Source organism: Monodon monoceros, unplaced genomic scaffold (assembly GCF_005190385.1).
Source record: "Monodon monoceros isolate NGI ecotype Baffin Bay Population unplaced genomic scaffold, NGI_Narwhal_1 Super_Scaffold_16, whole genome shotgun sequence".
NCBI lineage: Eukaryota > Metazoa > Chordata > Mammalia > Artiodactyla > Monodontidae > Monodon > Monodon monoceros.
Window position 1 is genome coordinate 70,297,281 of NW_021703772.1, and position 17,741 is coordinate 70,315,021.

General features: G+C 37.2%; 1 protein-coding gene across 4 annotated transcripts in view; it reads right to left on the minus strand.

Moving 5' to 3' along the window:
* Nucleotides 1-7,280, minus strand: part of TANK (TRAF family member associated NFKB activator) — an 88,775-nt gene extending 81,495 nt beyond the window's left edge. Inside the window, exon 1 of one of the 4 annotated variants that reach the window (XM_029224439.1) lies at nucleotides 7,167-7,274. The gene's annotated coding sequence lies outside the window, so the exon portion shown is untranslated. Of the gene's footprint in view, nucleotides 1-7,062 lie in introns of all 4 variants that reach the window. The other 3 variants (XM_029224438.1, XM_029224436.1, XM_029224434.1) reach the window with 3 other exon arrangements.
* Between the last annotated feature and the right edge of the window lie 10,461 nt (nucleotides 7,281-17,741).

The following is a 17,741-nucleotide window of genomic DNA, read 5'->3' on the forward strand; positions in this document are numbered from 1 at the left end:
GTAACTTAAGTAGGTCGTTCTACATGCAGTTGATTTTTAATTTAAGTAAGTAGTCAAAATTATCATTTAAAATGTCTTTAAAAGTTCACCCTAAGGAAGTGTAGAGATTGTACTTACTAGAAAAATCTCTTACTTTAAATCAATTGTCTTACATATGCCCAAAAAGCCAAAGGAAACTGTGGACCAAAAAACCAAAGGAAATCAGAAAATGATGTATGAACAAGACGACATTATCAATAAAGAGATAGAAATTGTAAAAAGGAACCAAATAGAAACTCTGGAGCTGAATAGTACAATAAGTGAAATGAAAAATTCACTAGAGGGGCAACAGATTTGAGCAGGCAGAAGACGTCAGTGAATGTGATGATAAGACAATTGAAACTATCTAGATAGAGGAACAGAAAGGGAAAAAGAATAAAGAAAAGTGCATAGAGCCTAAGGGGCCTATGAAACATCATCTTGTAAGCCAAAATATGCATTATGGAAGTTCTGAAGGAGAGGTGAGAGAAAAGGAGCAGAAAATATATTTAAAGAAATAATGGTTGAAAACTTCCCAATTTGATGAAAGACTGAATTTGTACATTCAAGAAGTTCAGTGAACTCAAGTAGGCTAAACTCAGATTCACACTGAGACACATTATAATCAAACTGTTGAAAGCCAAATACAATGAGAGAATCTTGAAAGCAGCGAGAGAGAAGCAACTCTTTATTTACAAGGGATTCTCTGTAAGATTAACAGCCAATTTCACTTTGGAATCATGGAGGCCAGAAGGCAGTGGGATGACATATTTAAAATGCTGGGAAAAAAAAAAGAAATAGGTGCCAACCAAGAATTCTATATCTGGCAAAACCATTCTTCAAAAATGAAGGAGAAATTAAGACATTCTGAATTTATGAAAAACCCACAGCTAACATCATACTCAATGGTGAAAGACTGAAAGATTTGTCCCTAAGATCAGGAACAAGACAAGGGTGCTTTTTTTCACTACTGCTATTCAACATTGTCATGGTAGTTCTAGCAAGAGCAATTAAACAAGAAAAAGAAAAGGCATCTAAATTAAAAAGGAAGAAGTAAAACTATATCTGCAAATGACATTATCCTACATGTAGAAAATCCCAAACAATCCACAGGAAAGCTACCAGAGCTAATAAATGAATTTAGCAAAGTTGCAGGATACAAGATCAACACTCAGAAATCAGTTGGTTTCAATATGTTATCAATGAACAATTCAAAAAGAAAATTAAGGAGACAACTTAATTTATAATAGCATCCAAAAGAATAAAATATCTAGGAATAAATTTAACCAAAGAGGCAAATGCCTTGTACACTGAAAACTACAAAATATTCCTGAAAAAAATGAAAGAAGACCTATATAAATGGGAAGACATTCTGTGTTCATGAATTGGAAGAGTTAAAATTGTTAAAATGGCAATACTCCCCAAATGATCTACAGATTTAATGTAATCTGTATCAAAATTCCAATGACTTTTTTCAGAAATGAAAAAGCCAATCTTCAGTTTCATGTAGAATTGCAAGGAGCCCTAAATAACCAAGGAATATTGAAAAAATTAAAAGAGTTGGAGGACTCACACTTCCCCATTTCAAAACTCATTACAAGGCTACAGTAATCAAAACAGTGTGCTAAGAGCATAAAGATAGACATATAGACCACAGGAATAGAACTGAGAGTCCAGAAATAAACCCTTACATCTATGGCCAATTGATTTTGAGCAGAGTACAAAGACCATTTAATGGAGAAAGAATAGTCTTTTCAACAAATGATGTTGGAGCAACTGATATCCATAATGAAAATAACAAAACTGGACCCCTATCTCACATTATATACAAAAACTAACTCAAAGTGAAAAAGTAATCTAAATACAAGAGCTAAAACTATACAACTTAGAAAAGACGTAAATCATTGTGACCTTGAATTTGGCAATGGATTCTTAGGTATGATACCAAAATCATAAACAAAAAAATACAATCAAGAAAAAAATAAATTGGACTCTAAAAATTTTTGAAAATAAACTTTTGTGCATTGAAAGACATTATCAAAAGGCAATCTGTAGAATGGGAGAAAATGTTTGCAAATTATGTATTTCATAAGAGTCATGTATCCAGAATATATAAAGAACTCTTTTATTATATTAGCCTAACAACAGAAGGACAACTCAATTAAAAAATGGGTAAAGGACTTGAAGACATTTTTCCAAGGAGACTATACAGATGGCCAAAAAGCACATGAAAGGATGTTTGACATCATTAGTCATTAGGGTAATGCAAATCAAAACCGCAATGAGGTATCATGTAACATCCATTAGGATGACTATAATAATAATAACTTAAAAAACAGAAAGGGGACTTACCTGGTTAAGAATCTGCCTGCCAATGCAGGGAACGTGGGTTTGATCCTTGGTCTGGGAAGATCCCACATGCTGTGGAGCAACTAAGCCTGTGCGCCACAACTACTGAGCTTGCGCTCTACAACCTGCGAGCCACAACTACTGAGCCCATGCATTGCAACTACTAAAGCCTGCATGCTCTAGGGCCCACCTGCCACAACTACTGAGCCTGTGTGCTGCAACTGCTGAGCCCGCATGCTGCAACTACTGAAGCCCACACGCCTAGAGCCTGTGCTCCGTAGCAATAGAAGCCACCACAATGAGAAGCCTGTGCACCGCAACGAAGAGTAGCCCCTGCTTGCCACAACTAGAGAAAAGCCTGCACATAGCAACGAAGACCCAACGTAGCCAAAAACAAAAAACAAAAAAAAAACAAAACAAAAAACCCAGAAAATTACAAGTGTTGGCAAGAATGTGGAGAAACTGGAACTTTCATGCATTGCTGGTGGGAATGTAAAATGGTTCAGTCATTGTGGAAAACAATTTGGCAGTTACTTAAAAAGTTAAACATAGGGCTTCCCTGGTGGCGCAGTGGTTGAGAGTCCGCCTGCCGATGCAGGGGACATGGGTTCGTGCCCCGGTCTGGGAAAATCCCACATGCTGTGGAGCAGCTGGGCCCGTGAGCCATGGCCGCTGAGCCTGCGCATCCGGAGCCTGTGCTCTGCAACGGAAGAGGCCACAACAGTGAGAGGCTCGCGTACCGCAAAAAAAAAAAAAAAAAAAAAAAAAAGTTAAACATAGAATTAGCCCACAATGTGACCCCACAATTCCACTGTGAGGTATATACTTAAAAGAATTGAAAATAAGTAATCATACAATGTAAATGCATGGTCATAGCAGCACTGTTTACAATAGCCAAAAAGTGAAAACAGCCCAACTATCCTGTCCATCAATAGATGAATGGATAAATAAATGGTGTATACACAGACAACAGAATATTACTTGGCCATAAAAGAAATGAAGTACTGACATATGCTACAACATGGATATATCTTGAAAATACTATGCTAAGTGAAAAAAAGCCAGACAGAAAAAGTCACAGGTTATATGATTTCACTTATGTGAAATATCCAGAATAGGTATATTCATATAGGCAGGACACAGATTGGTGGTTGCCAGGGATTGAGGAGAGCAGGAAATGCAGAGCAACTGCTTAATGGGTAAAGGGTTTCCTTTTGGGGTGGTAAAAATGTTTTGAAGCTAGATAGAAGTGGTGGTTGCACAACACTGTGAGTGGACTAAATACCACTAAATTGTTCACTTTATAATGTTTAACTTTGTTATGTGAATTTTACCTCAATTTTTGTAAAAGGAAAAAATAAGGAAATTTGAATAAACTATAAACTGAGTTAATAAAAATGTATCAGTATTGTTCCTCTATTGTCACAAATGTACCATACACTAATACGTTAATCACAGGGGAAACTATGTTGGGGAGCAGGGGTGCGGGGGAAGAGGCAGGGTGGTACATGGGAACTCTCTGTAGTGTTTACTCATTTTTTCTCTAAATCTAAAACTGTTCGAAAAAAATAAAGTCTGTTAGGTAAAAAAAATCCAAAAAACAAGAAAAACCTTTATTGTCCTAAATAACACTTGGATCAGAGAGGAAATAAAACTGCAGTTAGAAAAACATAAAATAATAATGAAATAATGTGAAAATGATATAAACGTGTAAGAACAGTTAAAATGGTACTCAGAAAATTCCTAGCCTTAAATACTTTCATTACAAAATAAGAAAGAAAAAAAATAAATGAACTAAGCAACCAAATCTAAAACTGAGGAAAGGAAAAGTAAAATAATCTAAAAGGAAGGAAAGGCAGTAAGAAAATAGTAATAAAGATAAAAGCAAAAACTAATTATTTAAAAAAGAGCTAACCATAAATGAGATACATCCAAGAGATTAACCCTTTGACATGTCCAATCAGGAAAAAAAGAGAGAGAAAACATAACGAAAAGGGTTATCCATATGGTTATGGAGACGGTAAAAATTACAATACCATGTATACTAATACATTTGAAAAATTTGATAAAATTTTATTTATAAACAACAAATAACCTAAACTGTGTGAAAAAATGGCATAAAACCTGAATAGGTCAATAACAATAGAAAACATTGAAAAGCTTTTAAAGAATTACTTCCAAAAGTGCGTGTCAAGGACAGAGTGCTAAGATATGCTCTTTAAACATTTCAAGGAGCCGATAAGTCCCACGAAATTTTTTTAGAACATGGAGAGTTTTGGTATTTTTATCAGAAAATAAAAATACAGATGAATTTCACTTATGAATAGGAATGCAAAAATTCTCATTAATTCTTTTTCAGTATGTATTTTCTTCTTTTTTTTTTTTTCAGTATGTATTTTCTTAATATAAATTGGTGTAAGATAAATCAATTTGGACACACATTTTGCACACCACTGTTGGTTGTAACTGAATTGTGGTCTGCAGCTAGCAGTGTTAAAATAGGGAGAAAGCTTTTTGCACAATGTGTAGGAACAGCTGCTTTGTCTGAGTATTCGTTGCTCTGCCTTGATAGGGTTTCTTGGCTATTCCACATTGTTTTCATTCTTTTCTGTTAATTTGAGTTGTGAACTGAATTGTGAAGCCAAAATAATAGGGGAGAGGCGTTTAAGCATGTGGATTGAAGAGAAAATGAGGAAATGTGTAGGTTTGGTTTGCTTTGATCAACAAATTTATTATCTTAACCAGGGCAATAACAAAATATACTTCATAATTATAAACCTACTTTTATTACCGAGGGATGATTTTTAACAACATGTAATTTTTAAAAAATACAATTACTCTATTGTGTAACAACAGGGCACTATATAGTTTAAAGTAGAAAAACCATACAGCTGTCTCTGATGATATCAAAAAGACAATGAATATAGTTTACCATGAAGTCTTGATACACTTTTAGCAAACTAGGGTTAGAAGCATATTTGGTAGTTATTTGGTCTTTATGATTAATGTGTTTATCTCAAACCAACAGCCTACGTCATTCTTAATGTTAACCACTAGGGAAATTCCCACTGAGATGAGAACATGATGAGGTTGGCTGCAATCTCCTCTGTTATTAAACACTGTTCTAGAAGTTCTGGCCAATGTCACCACCAGAAGAAAAAAAGAAGACAAAAGTAAATTCTTCCTATCTAGGCTTTGCATGTGAATTACCTAAAATAATTTAGAAATAAATAAAATATCAATATAATGACTGGACGCAAGATAAAATTATGATATCAAGAACTTTCCTAAATGTCAGCAGTAATTAGTTAGAAAATATAGTGGAAATAATACCCCTATCAAGATAGCATCCCTATGACACACACGAAGAAGATAAAATATATTGGAATACATTTTGTAATAAACAAACAACCTATGTTTCCTGAGGCCTTAACACATGGAGAGAAAGAATGTTTGCAGACAGTAAGGTTCTCTCCTGTAAGGATAATTATTTTCTTCAAATTAGTGCATAAGTTCCTCCCCAGCTCTTTTGGGGAGGAATTTAACATATTTATTTTAAATCTTCCAGTTGGCCATCTCTTTCATTGTCATAAGTGTTTAAGAGAAATAATTGGATGTTGCTCTAGTTGGCTGCTAGCAGGAACTTCAGTCAGGTTAGACCTGGTATACAGCCATAGGTCCCCCCTCCTGCATGGAGGCAGACTAATGTGTGCACCTGTGCCCAGGTGGAAGTGAGCCCTGGAGGGAGTGAGGAGATGGGGTGGGCAAGTGAGGACAAGGAAGACCTAGGAATGAATTCTAAGCTTCTGTGAATGACTTGGCTTCTCTGTGATCTTGGCCAAGTATTGTCCTTTTCCCCCCTCCGTTTGCAGTTTAGATAAGATAACTCAAAATACTTTTTCAGTATTGTAAGAAGGCAGGGCAGTGGTAACAGAGAGCCATGGAAAAAGAAATGATGTGGATTTATGGTTAAGCTCTGGCTCTACCACTTACTAGCTGGGAGATCCTGTGACCATTTCCCTGTAGCAGACACTCAATAATGGCAGCTATTAATATAACAATAGTAATGATCCTTGAGGTTTAATCTTTTTGAACTATCTACTTATTCTTGAGGATATACTATACTATCTTTAATATTCATTTTTTGTGAACATAAAGGCCAATTGATAATAGAATAAGACTGGATTGCTATTATTGTGTAAATTTAAATGTTCGAAGGTAGGAAATGCAAAGTTTTCTATAAGGTTAATACTTTACTGTAAAGAAATATTCATAAACATGTGTTTCTTAGAAGATAGAAAAATAGTAAATGTGAGTTAATGTTTGAATGAACACACTGGATCAGGCCAGAATTGACCTTTAAAAATTTAACCAAAAAAAGTATGAATATATACAGTATTTACTTTTCAACCTAGTAAGCAGTATACAACTTAACTTATGCTAAATATATATCTTTTAAGTCTTATGTTATAAAAACCAATCGCTGGAGAAAGCTATATTCCAGATATAAACTTTAAAAAAATCATTTCAAATAAAGACATAAATTCTACCTTAAAAGTTGAGAAGAATGCAAAAAGATCACAGTTTAAAAATTTTTCCTTTAGTCTTGGCTAGGGACCCCATTTTTAAAAGGCTGAATTTCCAACTGTGGCAATGAATAAAAGGCATTACTGAATCATGTCATAAATTACTCACTTAACAGAAGGAATTGTAGAGCAAATCTGCAACACTTCAGTTTAAGACATCCAGGCCACCTTGCTAGCTTGAGAATCGGTAGGAACTACTAAAGTTTTGATTACCTCTTCTCCAGGTTACAAGGCTTCCTTCATAGACTATTGCTTTTAAAGAAGTAGGCAGTTACAGGGTCTGGAAGTTTTACCTCGAGTCTCTAGCAGTGCCGCCCAAACTGTCCTGAGATCTCCCTTGAGTTAAACTGGGAACTTCCACTGAGAAATCCCCCGCCTTGAAGACTTCCTTTTTTGTAACTTTCAACAGCCAATCATGGCAAGATATTGAAACAAAGCAAAGACTACCAGAAAATGTTCTGTAAACCACCGTGGCTGTAACTTTGACTTCCTTTTGAAGCAAAGATACTTTACTTGAAGAGCTAGGACGTTTTAACAAAAATCCAGAAATTGTAAACCCCAAATTATATTTGGATTAAGCACATTTTCATGTAGCAAAATTTTAAAGTAAGCTTATTTGATAAATGGCTTTTTTTAGGTTTTAAGAAGTCACTTTTTGACCTGAGCAGTATATTTATAAACAGTAGGTGAAGACTAGATTTGAGTATAGTTGTCTTTGCTTCATGGCCTACAGAGGTCACTAGGATGAAGCCTAGTAATATTAAAGTTTATGCTGGATTCCAGAGCCTGACCTCATGTACTTAGAAGAGAGGTGAAACATAAAAGGCTCTTAAGAGCTTTTCTCCCTGGGACCTCAGATTCTCTCTTCATGTGGATAAGCATATATGCCAGCACACTGGGGAAATGCTTTACAAATACATATATTCTTCTCAGGCTACTTGGAGCAAAACATCAAGTTCTACATGCAAATGGAAGGCGGCATATGCACCCCAGACATTTTTCTTTGTTATAAAATTTCAGAGCTGGAAATGTCCTTAGACACCATCTGTTCCATTTCCTTTTTATTACAGATGAGGAAACAGGAGAGGGTAAATGCTCAAAGTCACCAAGAAAGTTAGAGGCAGCACTCAGATTAAAATCTGTCTTTTGAATGAGTGTATTTTTCTCAGTGTAGCAAGTTATTGAACAGGAAAAGGACTATAGCGATTGAGCAGTCTCCTTGTTCAACTCCTGCATTTTATAGATGAAGAGTTTGAGACCTTACCCAAAGGTTCACAGTTAGCAGAAGAACTACAATTTAGAACTTTGGATTCTGGGTCTAGTTTCTTTTCCACTTTAAAACACCACCTCTCTTAAATTAGATGTTAAATAAACCTGAGTTATTTCTATTCCTGAAGAAATTATTCTATAAAAAGGAAAAAATTCTGAATTAATCTAAAGTGATGAATAAGCTTATGATTAAAAACATTCCATTTACTCATCTAACATATCATGAAGTATTAATTTCCTTTAGCACCTTACATTTTATAATTAACTTACTGATACAAACATTAAACTTTTTTGTGTGTAACGGGAAAATAAAACCTATCTAATACTGTGAATACAGCAAATCAAAACAAAAAAGTGAGATAGCCATTGGTGGAAAGAAAAGTTTTTTGTCAAGAATTTACACTTTTGAATTGGATTTTAAAAACATAGGTTTTAAAAAAATTTTTTTTAATTTTTATTATTACTTTTTAAAGCAGCGTTGATGTCTTAACTGGGAAATGCCCCTTTGATCTCTTTATTCTGTGCCCCCTCCCTCTTCTATTTACTTTGGCATGTGAGCTTGGCATGAGCCCAAGCCCCAGCAGAACTGGCTAATCCACGGTAATTGGTCTCAACCTGGTGGGGCACTGTTTGCAAGAAGATCCTGAGGCCAAGACAGAGAAGCTATAGTTAGAAACGCTTGTGGAGGAAATTTTGGCTGCGTGCATGGAATTTAGAACCTCTGTCACGGACTGGTTCTGGCTCTGGGCAAAACATGTGAGGCGGATGGAAGTTTTTATCTTTGTTGTCTCTAGTGGTTCCTTTTCCTATTCCCTCCCCCTCCTTTTTTCCTCTCAGAGTCATAAACCATGTGACTGGAGCAGATAGAAATGCAGAGATTCCTGCAGGGGAGGAAGGAGCAAATTGGTACTGAGGGATTGGCAAGGATTAGGGTCCAATGATTAGAAGAAGCGGGGGGGATTCAGGGGGTGGGGAGCTCCCATCCCAAATTAGACAATGGGAGGCACAAGTCAGGTTCCCATTCAGGCAGAGGTGAATGGCCAAGGGTTTGCTAATCAAAGAATGAAGAAATCACCACCAAGGGACAACAAGGTTCTCTAGGCAGGTCTGGGTGAAAGACCTCCCGAAGAAGAATTCCTGGAAAGCAGTCTTCCCTGGGGATAGCGGAGGGCACAGAAGCCTGTGCTCTTCATTGCTGACTGGGATTCAGAGATAGACTTCCTCCTTCAGGACGGGACCCAGGTGCCTGTAACTCTGGCCAAGAAGTTAGTTAGGCAGCTGGGCTGCATGCGGTAGGTGTTTAATTGGAAAACTTCGTTCAGACAATTACAAGGACACCTGCAGTATAAATCCATGTTCCAGGCATGGTATTTGTGGGAGGAACAGACTTTTCTAGCCTCTACTTGCTAGTGAACTGATGCTACAGGATTTCATTGGCCCGTGGCCGCAGCAGGGCTGGGATCTGCAGGGATGATGGATACTCTCTTTTGCTACCACCTCAGTCTCTATAAAGTGCACTGTGGGGAGTAGTTGATATCACTACTTTGCAACTTAACATAAATTTATTCCAAAGTTTTGCTCCAGTGGGGATACTTACATTTTCTCTCTTAGAGACTTGTAGAATTAAAATGTCCTTATTTAACTGAATTTCTGGTCATAGTGAACAGGGGAAGGGGATTTGGTGGAAGTAGGGAGGAGGTAGGGAAGGGGAAATGTCCTTACTTCTTACAATTCTTCTACTTAAGCTGTAACCTAAATTAATGACGGACCTCGTATCAGTAGGTACATGCATTTAGCATGCTTACTCAATAAACATGTATTATCTATTATGTGTTAGGTTCCGTGCTGGGTGTAGGAATTATTAGAATGCTTTTTCTTGCCTTTGAGGAGCTCATGATCTTAAGAAAGAGACAGTCAGGCAAACAACATTTTCCTCTGCCCATTGCCAAAATGAGAGCAGAGATACGTACAAAGTGCCGTGTGGGCAGAGAGGCAGCTCTCAGAGCTAGAGCAACTCATAAGGAGATGCCTAGACATCCAGGAACTGAGCAAGCAGAAGATCAAGGGTTAAAAATCAATTTTGTACCTTTCTGCATATTCTCAGTAAATTCATTCTTTTAGGCTAACCTTGTGGCTTTTTGCTCATTTCCATAGCTTTATAAGTAAACATTTTCTAAAATAATAATTTTTTTTTTTTTTTTTTTTTTTTGCGGTACGCGGGCCTCTCACTGCCGTGGCCTCTCCCGTTGCGGAGCACAGGCTCCGGACGCGCAGGCTCAGCGGCCATGGCTCATGGGCCCGGCTGCTCCACGGCATGTGGGATCCTCCCGGACCGGGGCACGAACTCATGTCCCCTACATCGGTAGGTGGACTCTCAACCACTGCGCCACCAGGGAAGCCCTTAAATTGGTTTTTTACATTCTAGAGGATTATTTACAGTCTTGATGACAGGTAGATACCATTTTAGTGTTTTGGGTAATAACTCTCGTTACAACACAAAGCTGCGAAGTACACAGATAGCCTGAGCAGTTAAGAAGTATGTTAGGCCTGTTAGTTTTGAGACTAGGAATAAAAATACGACCCTGGTTTCCACAGTACTCTGTCATCCTCATTGTATGATGGCTACATACTTTTGACTATCAAAAGGAAGAGGACACTTTGTGATGTATGATGAAATGAAGGTTGATAAAACTAAAATCCAAAAATATCTTGACAAACTCATGCTATAGGCTGCTGCCACATGAAATATAACAGGAGTAATCACTACTCTCACTTACAGACTACATCACCCTACAACCATCCACCATCCTACAAACAAACAAAAAACACGAAAAAATTACATAAGGCCAGAAAGGGATGGTGAGATGCAATTTGTAGCAGTCATACAAAAATGACTTAAGAGTTTCATCTGAGGTGGTAATACAGGGATGCTAAAAAAATTCCAAAATGAATAGGACCTTTGAATTCCCTCTAGAATGGGGGAAGCACTAGTTCTGCTTTCAGACACATCTTTGCAGGTACCACGCTTTAAAAAGACCACAGACAAACTATTTATTAAATACTCATCCATATTACATGTGTATGATTGCAGGAATGGAGGATATTTAGCTTAAAGAAAATGAGAAGGAAATAACAGTATTTATACCTGAATTAAATTCTTCTATAGAGCTCCAAGGTGAGCCTCAGACCAGTAAGTAGGAGCTAAAAGGAAAACAAATTTTGGTTCACTGTAGAAAGATCAACATTACAATAGTAAGAACAATAGTAAGTTACCCTGGGAGATAATGAGTTCCATGTTCTGGGGAAAAATCAAGCATAGGATAAATGACCGCTGCTTGGGTATATTGAAAGGTTATTAAAATCTCAGATGAGATAATAATGAGTAATACCTATATAGCATTTCCTGTGGTCCTGGCACAATTCTAAGTGCTTTACACGTATCACCTCATTTAATCCTTAGAAGTATCCTATGAGGAAGGTGCTGTTTTATAGATACAAAAACTGAGGCATAAAGAAAGTTAACTAATTTATCCAAGTGCATGTAGCTATTAAGTGGAAACCCAGACATCTGTCTCCAAAGTCCATGCTCTTAACAAATTCACTATAGTGCAGCTGGGATGTCCATTATAATGCACTTTATTGAATACAAATTCCTTCATTTACTGAGGGCACAACATTTTAGAGGCAGTGAAAAGAAATTCAGGCGTTTTCTCTGTCACTTTTTATTCCTTCTTATGTCCAGTTTTGAAAGCTTCCAGCCTGCCAAGAAGTTAATGAACTGAGCATATGCCACCTCCAATCCCTGCCCAACATCTACCAGTTTGGCCTTAGGATGGGCATGTAAGAATGGTATAATTGGAGACAGCAAGGTGATGGGAAAGGAAAAGGAGGGTGGGGCAGAAGTTGGGCTCCTGTGGAGAAGTGGAGGATGTATTAGACTTGCTGCCTTTTCTCAAGTGTCAATTTAGAAAAAAAGGGCAACCTTGGAACAGATTCAATGCCATTAGTTAAGGAAGATGACAGTGCACATTTTGTTTCTGCAGATTTACTTAGCCTTCAATTTTTTTCCTTTCTCATCTGTTATGGATTGCTAAGTAAATCTCATAAAATAAAAATCCATGATACTTTCTACAGGATACAAGGTGAACTATCTAGGTCTCCATAAAAAAATCTCTATAAATTGACAGAATTTCATCAGGGAATGAATGTACCTCACCACGGAAATGTTTGTTTCAGGTATTATACATTCTACTTTCTCTTTTAGTGGCCAAGGTAGCAATAGTTTATTGCCAAATGGCCCTTTCATTTTGATCTATGTACTGGGATTTCTCTTGTCTGAGGTTAATGAGAATCACCAACCAAAAGAATGAGTCTCATAGGCACTTTCTTTCTAAGCTGAGAAACCCAGAAAATGATTTAGCTATTAGAATAGAGAAAATAGAAGTTACCTGGATCCTTCACAAAGGTCCAGAATTTATGAACGGTGCTTTTGCATTGCCTGAAACATATTTATTTTGGATTTATAAATTTATGAAATTGAAATTGCTGTGAGGTGCTTAAGGTCATCAATAATTTTCTATGCGAGCACACAGTACAGTAATTTCGTCCTGATATAGTTTCTAACATTAGCAGGATTAATAGTTCCAATTTGTAATTCTATATAAATAAGGAGATAAAAAACATGTTAGCCCATCTATAGCCTCTATGACAAAACGCAGTGAGAGAAGAGAAAAGAGGGAGAGACAGGAAGGATAATCCTTAAACTCTGGGTTTTTCTATGGCTTTAATAAAATTAGTCAGGCTTTCAAAGATCTGACCTTTGAAAACGATTAGCTTGACTCCGGGGGGATGTTGGGAGGATTAACCAGCTGAATCTTGCAGAGAGATTTCAAGATTTCTTGTGTGTTATTTATTCTTTGGTTTACCAGTTACGTTCCTTTTTAGTTTGATCATATTTGGAGGGACGCCAGAGGCATGATGAAAGATTTAATAAACGTGGGTTCCAAGTAAAATCACAAGCTATTGTTTGAGGGGGAAATATTGAGGTAGTGCTAGAAGTGTAGGAGTAATTGTGTGTGTGTGTGTGTGTGTGTGTGTGTACATGCTGTTCTTTAGATAACCTTGTTGTATTCCTTTACTTCACAGGGGAAGAATCTGAGACTCAGATTGATTTTCTCAATCGACGGTGTTGACAGCTTTCTAATCTTTGGAATTAGAGATCGTAGATCCAAGATCATCTCTGACTTTACAATTTGAGGATGCTCTTAGGGTTTGGAAGCTGAGTGGAATGTGACTGGAGAACTTCAGATTACTCTGTTGGTGAATGGCCTATGTGCTTTGTCTCTTGTCATTGGGTTTTAAAATATTGTTTGAATGGAAAAAAAAAATCTTTCTAGAACACCTCCTTCCCAAGTCATTCATTTACTCATTAGTCCTTCATTCATCAATTGCTCTGTGCTGATCACCCCTGGACAGAGGGCACCATAGAACCAAGCTCCACAACATTTCTGTAGCACACCAGAGGAATTAAGTATCACCGCTTTGTTGAGAGACAGTCTAACAGAAGGGTTAGGCACACAGTTTCTGGAGCCTTATTGTCTAAGTTTCAAATCCTGATTCCATTCTTGGATAGCTCCTTGCTTAAATCTTGTGATAGCTTTGAGGATTGAATGAATGAGTATATCTAAAGCATTTAAAACACTGAGCACACGATGAGACTATGTGAGATTGTTGTTGTTTATTCTTTGTTATATTTGTATTCACTATCTCTATAAGATCATAATGTGAATTTATACAAGCTTTATAGGAAAAATAGACAAGGGAAATTAAATTATTTAAGCAAGATCTTTTTATTTTTCTATGCAACATCCATATTGCTTTTTCCTTTTCCCCCTTATAGCCTATGTGCAGTTTGGGAAAACACCCCTGATTTCACAGGTAAGCTAGGATTGGCTTAAGCCAGTAAGCACATCACATTTCTCTGAACTTTGCTATTGGGGTGAGCATGTGACCCAAGCCAATCTAATCTGAGTGAATTTCAGGACTCTGCTTTGGAATACATAGCTCACTTTCCCTTCACCTCTTGACTTTCCTATTATGTAGTCCCCAAACCACTTTTTTGATTGTTTGAGTTAATTTGGGTTGGATTTTCTGTTACTAGCAACTGAAATCTTCTTGCTATAATACTCAATATAATAAAAAAGAAGTCATGAATAACAGCAATAACCACAAAAAATAGACTTTTGGAGAAGTTGCTATGCGGCAAGCACTGTCCTAGGTACTGATCTTTATAATAACTCCATGAGACAGGTATTACGATTCTCATTCTCTGTGAGTCAAAGAGTGAAACTATGAACACCATGTGCAAAGTATCATGACTGCAGACCTTATACTTCCAGCAGGTCCTCTTTGTGGCATATTTTTGTGCTAATATTTTCACAGAAAACAAATGTAAAAGTCTAATTATTCAGGCATCCTCGTCCTTGATCCCCCAGATAATTTTTTAAACTAAATATAGAAGATAATCATTTGGGCACAGCAATACTGAAACTTGACAATTAAGGCCCTTGTGTATTGAGGTTTGAATTTTTAATTTTGTTTGTTCATTTTGCTTTATTTTATTGCAGGTTTAATATGAAAATCCTTTTTTTCTAAAATTTGAATGTTCACTGCCTTTTTTTCTTTCTCATTTATTGTAATCAAGATATTGGGCTCACTTGCAATAGATTACTCTGGCAGAAAGTCAAACTATCTTTCTGGTTCTTTGCATTATTTGGGTTTTTAAACAAATGCTTTGAAGGTTTATTTCTCAGGAATGAAGATCTTTTCTCCCCTCTCTTATGTCAATGAGAAGCCAATCAGGAAACAGACACCTTAGAGTAATTTAAACAGGGAAAGTTTTATATCAAGAATAATTAACTGTAACAGATGGTGATCTATGAAGGGTAAAGATAACTCAAAAGAATACTCTAGGGCTCAGGAGGGTACCCAAGGAGGGAACAAATGTGGAAAAGATCTCTCTTCCCTAAGGCTGAGATTAAGGAAGGCCACATTGGAAAAGGTGTGGCATGGGCCCCTGGATTGCAGAGAATTTTGCAATCCAGTTGCCCAGACTAGGACTTGTCCATAGATACTGGACAAGCAGGAACCACTTCTCCAAAGTGCAGGTGGGCCAAGGCTGGGAAACTGGCTTCTGGGATACCTGTGAGACTCATTGGGAAGCTGTCAATCAAGACGCTACTGAAACTTGATGAGAAGCTGTCTGCACATGTGCCACAGAAATTTGATGAGGGTGAGTGCCACTGGAAGAAATGCAAGCATGAAGCTGGCAGCAGCCATGAGATAGGAACAAGAAGCAAATGGAAGATACCAGAACCAGTAGGAGAAGTCCTGTTCCTCTTGTAGTGTCTCTCCAGTTCTCTTACTGACAAAGTTTAACATCGTGCTCATTGCAAAGAAGAAATATTCCAACATTCCAGCTCCATTTTTTTACAGCAGACAACAAAGGTGGCTTTGGAACTAGGAAGCAATACAGTTTTAGCTGGAACACTTTTGAAGGTAGGGGATTCGTTTTCATTTTACCCTGTTATGTCAATATTCAATGGTAGCTTTTATTTAAGTATATCATCTATATTACTTGAAGGTAGGTAAAACAGGTCTCTTATAAAATGTCTCTTCAGGTTCTCACCAAAGTCTTGAGGCTCCCCAAATCCTCCTTGACTAAGGTCCAAAATAGGTTGACTTTTATTTGTAATATAAGACTTTGACCCCAATTAAAATGTAACTACCTCATGAAAGAAAACTGTTATACTGTTATGGGCCGTTAAACCTTAGGGTGACTGAAGACTCTAATGACAACCATTGATAAGGGAAATGAGAAATTTTTGAGGAACTAGGATGGGGTGGTCACTGAAGGGGAACATGGGCTAAGAATGAAGAGGCTAGGAGTACAAAAGACAATTTTGTCCATTTCCCAGTTTTGTCTAAACCGATCACATAGAGAAAAGGCAGGGAATAAGACCCTTAAGGATAAGGGAGATTTAGCAGTAAATACAGTTACTGGGAACTTTGTGTATGATAGGATGGCTTAGATATTTTTGAAGTGAAATAATGAATAACTAAACAGTAGTAGAAGATAGAAGTCCTCAACTGCATACAGTGGATGAAGGGGAGGGTAGTCTATGATGTCTAAGATGCCATCTGGCTCCAACACGTCAATAATTTGTCATTCTATTCCTTGGCATGATCGAATTTCTAACACAGAGCTTGTTTATGAGGGGACAGGACACAGGAGGAAATTGAGAAGAAAAGAAGGTGGAGTGGAGGTAAAGGTGGGGAGTGAAAGTGTGTGCCAGGATGGTTGCAGGCAGGTGGGCTGCAGAGATGACTTGCCTAGTGTGCAAGGCTGAAGGTGGGGTTCTTGAGAAGAAAAATGAAACTATCCAACTTGGAACAAATATAGTGAATTTAGTATTTGATGGTACATTCATTGTGGACATTCTGTTCTTGAATTAGAAGTTTTGTTTTGTTTTGTTTCCCTAAGCTGAAACTTTCCCCTATCATTAGGGAAACTTTCCTGTCTCTTCTGAACTTTTCTAAGCAACGAGATTCTGAAACACACAGTTTAGCTATATCTTACATATTCCTTCATTGTTCTAGAATTATTCCACGTATTTTGAAAGCAGAGGCCATGACTTGCACATAATTTATACTCTCACGGCACCTAGAAGTGCTATGAGGTTAATGATATATTTGAGTTTTGATATATTATGAGTTAATGATATAATCAAAGGAAGAATTTCCTATTTGGCATTACATGTTAAGAAAAGCTTCCTATAGCAACAAGACTCTTATTCACAGAAACAAAAGGCTAAAGGCTTTGGGCATTCACTCTTTTCTTGAATTGAGTCCCACCCAGAAACTTAAGGAAACCACCCAATTGAATACATTGGTCCTGCCCATTTATAAGAATTATGGTCCAAATAAAACAAAGAAACTTTATGACAATGCGCAGTACGAGCTAAAGTCATGACTGGCAGGACTCCAAGCTTTTTTCCAAGATTCTCAAAATAATTCAAGGCATAAGACAAGAGAGCCAAAAATAAATATTAATAAAAAAGATAAAGAAACATATTTATTAAGTAACTTCATTGTGCCAGGTGCCATAGTATCTTAATGACTCATCTCAACCACACTATTAAGTAGATTTTGTTCTCACTCTGCAGATGAGAAAACAGAGATGGCAGGGTCACACAGTCACTGATGTGGAACCAGGAGTTGGACTGAGGCCTAACTCTGGAGCCCAGGCTCTTTCTACATGACATAGTCTCTCTTGAGAAGAGAATCTATAATCATCAGAATGAGTGGCAAATTCACTTACTTAGATTAGGTGCATGACCTGGGTCTCCTCTAAAAGCAGAGAACATTTCCTTGAGGATTGGGTTTGTAGCTTTGAATGAAATTGGCTAGAATGAAGTGGGGCTTGTCAGAAGTGGCCTAGACAAGAACCACAGTTTTAAT